Below are 8336 nucleotides of genomic sequence, written 5' to 3' on the forward strand. Positions count from 1 at the left end.
AGGCAGCTGAGGAAAGGGGGAAGAAATGCTTAATCTTCAAATAGAGGTTTTTGTAATAGATTTTAACTTGTATAAATAATAAAGTATGCTCTAAATAATCTCCATGAAGATAAGGACCTTTTATATCTTGTCCAGAGCTGTATCTTCAGCACCTGTCATAGAACTTGGCACATCATGGGTTCAATTTATATTTATTTAAAATAGGAGCTGCTATGCTACACTTATGCACAAGAGGGCATGACTGAACCTGCTGTGCCGATAGTACTGCTTTTTCTTAAAAACCATAGGTTTTGCTTTATCCAGTTGTTCTTTATGGATAGCAGGTTACTCTGGCTGACCTTCTAGAGTATAATGGTAACACAGTCAAGACTATAAAAAGCCATTAAACTGAAATTTACTACAACATAAAACTTAGTTTCTACTTTTAGTTGTAATATTTAAAAGATTTGTCAGAGAACTGAAAAAGTAAAACAAAATAGAGTGATGTTAAATTTTAGATTTTTTTTCTTTAATAGCAACTCTTCCACGTTAACTGGGTGGGGCTTTGTCTGAGGTCACTGCCATAGGTATTGTGCTTTTATTTAGATAGTATTTTTCTTAAATTTTATTTCCTCCATTTTTGTGAGTAATGAACTAAAACAAATTAGGGTAAGAAAATTAGCCTTGATAAAGAAAATTTATTTTGCAGAATGCAAAATTGCAATAATAAGCAAGAGATGGAATTGGAAAAGTAAGACCCAATGTTTTATATTTTGGGGAGAAGGAAGGACTCTACTGACCATCCTAGACTCTCGGTAGGTGGCCATGCTAGTTCTACAAAGATCCAAGGCACAGACATTTCCTGACAATTGTATATTACAGTTGCATAGCCATTACAAATCACTCTTACTCCCCTGTTCCAGCTCTCTCTCCTGCTCATTAAAAAACAAATAGCATAACAAATAACCAAAAAAAAAAAATCATTTATCTATAAATACCTTCTTATGTATATTTCTTCCTTGGCAATGGTCACCATAGAGACCACATATTTGTAAGGTCTCTGGGAAGTATTTGTTAATGGGTGGGTCTTTGGGAAGTACTTAGTACCATTGATCTCTTTTCCATCTTAAAATGTTGCTCTCTCCTGCTTTCCTTATTACTTTCATGGACTTTCCTTTTCAGTCTCTCAGATGGGCTTCTTTTTCCAAGATTCTCTCTTTGGCTCTTCTCTAATAACTTTACACACTGTATCTGGACAAACCCTTTTACTGTGTGACTTCAGTTATATTTTCTCAAGCTCAGAACTCTAGCTTAGCTCTCAATTTTGAGCTCTAGGCCCCTATGAAACTGAACTCTGAGCTTTCTAATTAGAAATTCAAATATATTTAAAAAGATTTCATCATTCCCTACCCCAAACCTGTTTCTCTTGCTTAGTTCAGTGAATGGCAATACTAGATGTCAAAGCAGGTATTCTGACTTTTCCTTCTTTCTCAGCCTCCATATCTAATCAAATAGTCTAGGAGACACAACTATTGTTTCTTTCAAAAGCCAGTCCCAACCTTTTCTCCACTACTCTTAGAATCTATCTCCCATTATAGAAGCTGAAAGAGCCAGATTTCATTTTTTCAGTTTCCGTGCATTTGAGGCATGGGCATTTGGCTCAATTCTGCTTAATGGGATATGAGGGGAACCTGCCTAAAGTCTTCTGGGTAAGATCTTCCTCTCTTATTGAAAAAAAGAAAAAGAAAGGAAGGAAGGAAGGAAGGAAGGAAGGAAGGAAGGAAGGAAGGAAGGAAGGAAGAAAGAAATGAGTGTTCAATGGGCTTCTCCCTTTCCTTCCTGTTTGGACATTGCTATTTGAGGGTATGACGCTCAAGGTTGATGCTTAAGACCATGAAAAAGAGAACAGCTGCATAAGAAAATGACCCGAAATTATTCTTTTACTTACAGTTGAAATTATTCTAACATAAAGTGGTAAAGATACAAGTTGAAAGCCAATTGATTTTAGCACCTAAATATCTCTTGAATATGCCTCCTTCTTTTAGTCCCTTTTGTTAATAATTTTGGGCCTCTGTCATTTTTTGCATGAGTTATTCAAGCAACAGCCTAACTGGTTTATCTGCTTCTACTCTCACTTCTTTTTCAGTCCTACTTTCCCTCTGGTATCGGAGGAGATTGTAATTTCAAACTTCAAGATCATGCCTCTGCCCAAGTTACAAAATTTTTAGTGATTCCTCTTAAATAGTAGTTATTGTTAAGTCATTAAACAGGTACTAAGTAGCAAGTACTACTTCAGCTGCTAGATCAACTTATCTCATTCAATCCTCAGAACTAAACTATGTGAGGAGAAGGCTAGTAAAATCATATGAAAAAATTAAAGTTTAGTACACTGCCAAATCTTATCTGGTGATGATTTTTTGTTGTCTAGCTAAAAAAACAGTCTCACATTTTCTATGAGGTACTGAAATGAAAGCATTTTTGAAACAGAAACGATCTACCCATGAACATTAATTTTAGTTCTCCAATACTCGATCGCGTTGATCTTTGTAGGCATTTAAACACATTTTTAATATCTTGGTGAAGTTGTGTTAGAAGTGAGATATCACTTTTATTCTCTCTATTCTCTTATGCTTCACTTATATACCTATTGTTTGAAAAGTAAACAAACAATGCCAAATTTTCTTAAATAGTTTGTTCTTAAAGAAGAGATCAACTTATAAAACAAACAAGTTTGTCTTCTCAAAAATAAAATCTCATGGAAATAATTATGTGCCATCTGAGAATTTAAAAACATATTTTGCTTCTAAATTGGTATTTGGATGACATTAATTAAAATAACTATAATCATGACTTAAATATTCATTAAGTCTTTGGTAATATCTTTCCTAGTAATTGTTTTGACAAAGCGATTTATAGAAAACATCGTTATCCTATCAAATTATAATTATCCTACAAAGAAAGATAGTTTGGGAGTAATGATAGGTGATTGAAATAGAAAAGATATTTGATAAGGAGGGAGCAGTTTTGGGGTGTCACGAGAAGGTTGGAATAAATTTTGTGGGTGTATTAGTTTCCTATTGCTGCTATAATACAATTACCACAATCTTAAAGCTTAAAACAGCACAAATTTATTATCTTACAATTCTGAGAATCGGAAGTCTGAAATGAGGTCCATTGGGCTAAAATCAAGATGTTGGCAGGGCTGCATTTCTTCTTGAAGGTTCCAAGGGAGAATCCATTTTTTTTTTTTTGCCTTTTCCAGCCTCCAGAGTTTTCCTGGATTCCTTGGGTCATTGACCCCTTCAATCTACAAAGCCGGGTGTCTTTCTCACAATGTCATCTCTTTGGATCTGATACTACTGCTTCCTTCTTCCAGTTTAAGGGATCCTTAATGATTACATTGAACCCACCTGGATAATCCAGGATAATTCCTTATTTTAACTTAAGCTGATTAGCAACCTTAATTCCATTTGCAATTGTAACTCTTGCCACATAATATGACATTTTCACAGGTCTTGGGGATTCAGATAAAGACCTTTTGGGGGCACATTATTTGTCTATTTTGTGGGTAAAGCAAAGATAAAGCCTTGAGATGGAATAATTATGGTCGTTTTTTTCAGGTCCAGAGTGCAGGGGTGATATACACTATAATTTGATTCCTGCTCACATCTCAATTTTCCACTTATTTTAAGACTTTCTGATCATTTTAGAGAAGTTTTGATTATGCTTTTTCTATGGCTGTTTGATCCAGATTGAACCTATCACTGGCAATTATCTTTCTTAATAGCCCTTATTTTTTGCTGACTTGCTGCTTCTATATTTTTAGCAAATGATTTTGCTGTTATCAATAATATATGTCAAATGATTGAATAAGAGTTTTCTTATTTCAATATCCCTTTATTGTTACCTTCTAACAAGTAGAGGACAATTTTATCCATTATACTAATTTTTGCTCACATATATATGTATTTTTGCCCACCACCAGGGGAAAAGGATTGTGATTGGAACAGCAGGGGATTCAAAAATAAGTAAACTGTAGTTTTCAGATTTTTAGTTTACAAAACTTTTTCTTCAAATGATACCTTCTGTGGAAGTCTATGGCCTGTTATACAAAACAGATCAAAATTGAACTGTTTTTTTGGCAGAAGGAGAGCTCTAGCCTGACTTCTCACTTCCTATTCTTGGCAACTCTATCTTGAACAACAATGAATTCACGAGTCCTTAGGAAATGTACAAGGAAATAGAGGATAAAACAAAAAAAATTTATTTTTTATTCAAGATTTCTCCCCAGCTCCATTGAGTTAAAATTGATATCTTTTAAGGTATATGCATATATTGCAAAATAATTACCACAATAGGGTTAGTTAACATATCCATCACTTCACTTAGTTACAATATTTTTTTTGTTGTGAGAATTTTTAAAATATACTCTCCTAGCAACTTTCAAAATACAATACAGTATTGTTAACTAAGGTTACCATGCCGTATGTTATATCCCCAGAATTTATTCACCTTATATCAGGAAGTTTGTACCCTTTAACTACTTTCACCTATTAGCCCCACCCCCATTCCCCAATTCTGACAACAAATACAAACTTTAGTAGAAGGCAGAGTGGAATAAGTGAAAGAGTGAAGTACAAAATGAGTGGAAATTCAGGAAACATAAAAATCATAAGCAGCTGTTGGAGTCGGTTGGTATCAGAGTCATGAGTCGAAGAACAAGTAAGATTTTGGAAAAGTTGGTATAATGAAGAAGATGCACAGGCAGAGAACAAAGAGATGAATAAAGAAGCAAAGGAAGACAGGGTGTGTTTGTGCACAGCACATAGATCATTTGGACAATAGCATTGGCTAAATTTAAGAGAAATTTGAAAAATATGGGCCAAGACATGACATGGAGCAGGCTAGGAAAAAGCTTGAATATCAGGGTGAAAAAACTAAGTTCATATTTTTGCTCATGGGAAACTTGCACTAAACATAGGAATCAGGAATTAGAAGCAAGTTGTATTAAAAAAGTGAAACACATTTATGAAACCAATTGATAGTCTTGATAATCTCCTTTGAGCTAAGCAAAGAATGCAATTTGAGGAACCAAGGCAACTACTTTGACTTCCTTTCTGTCATGTGGTAGTGTGTCCTAGTTCCAGACAGTTTCCACTTTTGGCTATTATGAATATGCTGCTTATGAATATGACTGAGTCAATGGCCTCAGTCATATATCTTGACCCCAAAGACTCTCACAACTCACTCTGCTTTTTTCCTATTCCTATTCCTAGAAGGAAATAACATGTTAAACTCAATTTAAACATTTCAGAGCTAAGTGAATATAGCATCTATTTATATAGATGCTATTTATATAGCATCTTTGACAAGGGTTTCATTTTGGAGAATTTCCACAAGAAGGCTGATTTGACAGATGTGAGTGGACTTTATATGTCTTCAGACCTCAAAGGAAATCATGGTTTATTTTCATACTTTCTGTCAGTGTTTGCTACAAAAGTTCAGCGGATTCTGCTGATGTATCATATAGCAGATAGTTTTCAATAACAAGTTTTTCGTAATTGTCTAATGTTGAATATTTACTACAATTCTTGGAGTTGTTATTGTTGTGTTATTTGTGTAGTTTTATCTTTCATACCACAGGAAACACACATGGAAACTCTTATTCACTTTCTGGGAAAAACCAGTGTGGAGCCCTACTGGCCTCATCTCTAAATGGCACCATCATTCACCCAGTTTCTTAGGCAAGAAACCAGGGAGTCATTATTGGTGCTTTTTTTTCTTTTTCCTTATCAATTAGATTTCAAAAAATGGTGATGATTATTTACTCTTCTCACTCTCCACCACTTACAATGTGACTTTACAACTCCTCCATCTAAGAGATGCATCTATTTCTCCTTTCCTTGAATCTGAGTGTATATTGTGACATTGTGTGTGTATGTGTGTATGTAACATAATAATATATATTTTATATTTTTTTCTTTGTTCCAAATGTTTACATATTAAACTTAGAAATTTTTTCTAGTATCAAGTATAATAACCATATTTGCAAATTTATAATTCTAAAGTCATTTCAGTTTCCTTCTATCTTCAGCACAATGAATCTTTTTTTCAACCTAACAACTTGATTTAGATACACTTCACATACTGTAAAATGGAACCATTCAAGATGCACAACTCAATACTTTTTAGTATAGTCATAGAACTGTGCAATCATTCTTACCATCACTTTTAGAATATTTTCATTACCCCCAAAAGTAACCCTTACCCATTAATAGTCGCTCCTATTAGCCTTCCAGCCCATCAACCCTAAGAAACCACTAATCTAATTGTGTCTTTATAAATTTGCCTACTCTGTATATTTCATATAAATGGAATCACACAATACGTGGTCTTTATGTCTGGCTTCTTTAACTTGGCATACTGTTTTCAAGATTCATCCATGTTGTAGCATGATTTAGTATTTCATTATTTTTTTATTGACAAGTAATATTCCATTGTATAAATATATCACTTTTTATTTATCCGTTCATTAGTTGACACATTTGAGTGTTTCCACTTTTGGCTATTACGAATATGCTGCTTTAAACATTCATGTACACATTTTTGCATAGACAAAAGCATTTGTTTCTCTTTAATTTATGCCTAGAAGTGGAATTACTGGGTCATATGGTAACTCTATGTTTAACTTTTTGAGGAAGTACTAAACTGTTTTCTAAAGTGGCTGCACCGTATTACATTTTCACCAGCAGGATGTAAGAGTTTCAGTTTATTTACATTCTTTCCAACATGTTATATAGCCATTCTAGTGACTATGATGTGGCATGTCGCTATGGTTTTGATTTACATTTCCTTATAGATAATGAATTGACATCTTTTCATGTTCTTATTGTCTAGTTCTGTATCTCTTTGGAGAAATGCCTTGTCATTTCATTTGATTAATAGATGATAGTGTTATTTCCAAGCCTAGGTATCAAGCAACCTTGCACACTTCTGTGTTCTTGCCAAGACCACTGTCCTGCTGCCATGAGAATAAGCCTGTGCTAACCTGCCTGGGGACAAGGAGCCATGTGGAACAAAGCTGAATCAACTAATTTATCTCTGCTGAGGCTTCAGACATGTGAGAGAGCCCAACCCAAATCAGCAGAGCTATCTTACAGCTGACCCTCCAGGTTACTTAGACACATGAGCAAGACCGTTCTAAACCTTCCTGACCCTAGCTAACACATAATTTTTTTATTTAAATAAATGCATGCTATTTTAAGCCAATAAATTTTAGAGTGGTTAATTGTGCAATGAACACTAACAGATATACCCTCCTTTACTTAATCATTCTGAGTAGTATATCTTCTCCTTCCTTCATGTAATTTATCTGCATTTCATATTCTCATTTTTTACTGCCTTCTATCTCAATTTTAATTTTGTCTCATCTTTACTACTAAAATAGTCATATTTTCTTGTACTTAACACCCTTTAATGGTTCATCATTTTTGATGTAATAAAGTACACACTGTTGAAGGAAGTCAGCCTGGTGTCTACGAGCCCAATTTGTTGCATCAGACTTCCTGACATCCCCACGTTCTAGCTGCATGGCCTTGGGTTAGTTACTAAACCATTATGTTTCAATTTTCTCATGCTTAAAAAGTAATAAAAATCCTACCAAACTGATAGGATTTTTGTGAGAATCAAATGAGGTTTATGCAAGTAGAGTCTATAATAGAACCTACCACATCATAATTACTCAAATATATGTACTACATTTTTTATTCCTTAGTATGAAATATAAGACCTTCCACTAATTGGCTCTTTTACTCTATCACTAAAGTCATATTTCACTATGACTTTTTTACAACCCAAACCATAGCTATCACTTAGCCATCAGTTCCTCCAATATGTAGCATGTTGTTTAAAGTCTCCATAGTTTTATTCATGTTTCTTCAATGTTTCAAATGCTTGGTCCCTGTCTCTCTTTTTTCTAACCTTAATTCCTCTCTCTGACCATATGACCTCTTCTTTTTTAATACTTTCCTCAAGCAGTGCCATCTTAATGAAGCCTTTCCTAGACTCCACTGGTATGATCAGTAATACCCTTAGTTATGTCCCCAGAGTATCTTGCTCATACTTCTTGCACCCAGACTATTGGCTCCTTTTGAAAGAAACTGTGCCCTATTTGTTTTTGTTTCTTGATCATTTAGAACAGTGTCTGACATGTATTATGAACTTCATAAATACATTATGAATTCAGGACATTTATAAAGATGCAAAGGAAGTAATTGAGAAAAAAAATGTATCAGGCTCTAATTTTCTGTTTCTCAAATGCTAAAGCCATGGATGCTCTTGGAGTGATTGTAGATAAT

General features: G+C 34.2%; 1 pseudogene; it reads right to left on the reverse strand.

Moving 5' to 3' along the window:
- LOC111741516 overlaps positions 1-806 on the reverse strand; it is a 2059-nt pseudogene extending 1253 nt beyond the window's left edge.
- Between the last annotated feature and the right edge of the window lie 7530 nt (positions 807-8336).

This window comes from Pteropus vampyrus, unplaced genomic scaffold (genome assembly GCF_000151845.1).
Source record: "Pteropus vampyrus isolate Shadow unplaced genomic scaffold, Pvam_2.0 Scaffold79, whole genome shotgun sequence".
In the NCBI taxonomy this organism is placed as follows: domain Eukaryota; kingdom Metazoa; phylum Chordata; class Mammalia; order Chiroptera; family Pteropodidae; genus Pteropus; species Pteropus vampyrus.